Source organism: Pteropus vampyrus, unplaced genomic scaffold, assembly GCF_000151845.1.
Source record: "Pteropus vampyrus isolate Shadow unplaced genomic scaffold, Pvam_2.0 Scaffold23151, whole genome shotgun sequence".
Classification (NCBI taxonomy): domain Eukaryota; kingdom Metazoa; phylum Chordata; class Mammalia; order Chiroptera; family Pteropodidae; genus Pteropus; species Pteropus vampyrus.
The window spans coordinates 2320-3504 of NW_011911932.1; the positions used below are offsets into that span (position 1 = coordinate 2320).

The window sequence follows — 1185 nt, forward strand, 5'->3', positions numbered from 1 at the left end:
TGAAGCCAAGGACAAAACCTCTTCTTTCACTTGCCTATTTTATTCCACTTGAGAACAAAGAATATAATGAATGTACCACATAACCCATTGCATGAAATGCAAAGCACAATTTTTTTTTTCACTTAGCTGTCACTTGAATGAGTGGAGGATTCATTTATTCTAATAGTAATTTTAATTAGTTTCCAGTTGATACTGGCCATGAGCTTTTCAGCAGAAGCTCTTGTCCTACTTTAGTATCTCACTGCCCAGCAGGCTATTGAGCTCTGTTAACAGGTAGGAGCTGACTTGGCCAGAGAAAGCAAATCCACTTAGTGATAGCAGGAAGACCATAAAACAGACTCCGTCATGGTGACAGGCCATTGAGGGCTAAGTAAATGTGTGCTCCTTCCATCAGGTCCAGCCCAAAACAGAAGCCTATCTACCAACACACAGTTTTTTTTCCTATATTAATACTACAGCTAAATGTGGACTATACCATATGACTTAGACAAAGGAAATATATATATACTTAATTTTTTTAGGTGAGGCAACCCTTGGTTGATCTCACAGATTGCAAGGACCTTGTCAGCTTACAATCCCTTATTTTTTATTTTTTACAGCTATAGCACCTGGTCTTCCTAGGTGGTCTCCCATCCAAGTACTAACAAGGACCGACCCTGCTTAGCTTCCGAGATCAGACGAGATCGCGCTTGTTCAGGGTGGCATGGCCGTAGACTGAAATATATATTTTTTAACCCAGGCAAAATTATTAAGGGAAAAAAATGTGTGCCTTGTACTTCCAACCTCCCTTTTTTGTGTCTCCCAATTCTAGCTCAGGCCGAAGCCTGGTAAACCCTCTGCCTTATTGCTGTCCCTGCAGACTGGTCCTTAAAAAGAACTACTAATAAGAATTCAAATTAAGCTAAGAAAGGTGGCATCTCATTAGAGCCATTTGAATTTTACAACTTGTACCTTACTGCAAGCTGGAAAGTCTGTCTCCTACTAAAAGCAAGGAAGATGATAGCCTTAGTAAGGGCCCTTTGTCCTTAAAACCACTTGAGTGCCCATTACTCAAAAACAAAGACAGAGCAATCCTCTGCATATCTAATTCTCTCTCACAGCTACACCCATATCTTACCTTCTCCAAATATAAAAATTCAAGCAACACTTAAAGATGTTAAGTCCTTTTAAAAGTAACCCTGTTTT

The 1185-nt window shown here is 39.7% G+C and overlaps 1 pseudogene; it reads right to left on the reverse strand.

Annotated features, from left to right (window-relative positions):
- Nucleotides 1-596: 596 nt before the first annotated feature.
- LOC111735321 lies at nucleotides 597-715 on the reverse strand (annotated as a pseudogene).
- Between the last annotated feature and the right edge of the window lie 470 nt (nucleotides 716-1185).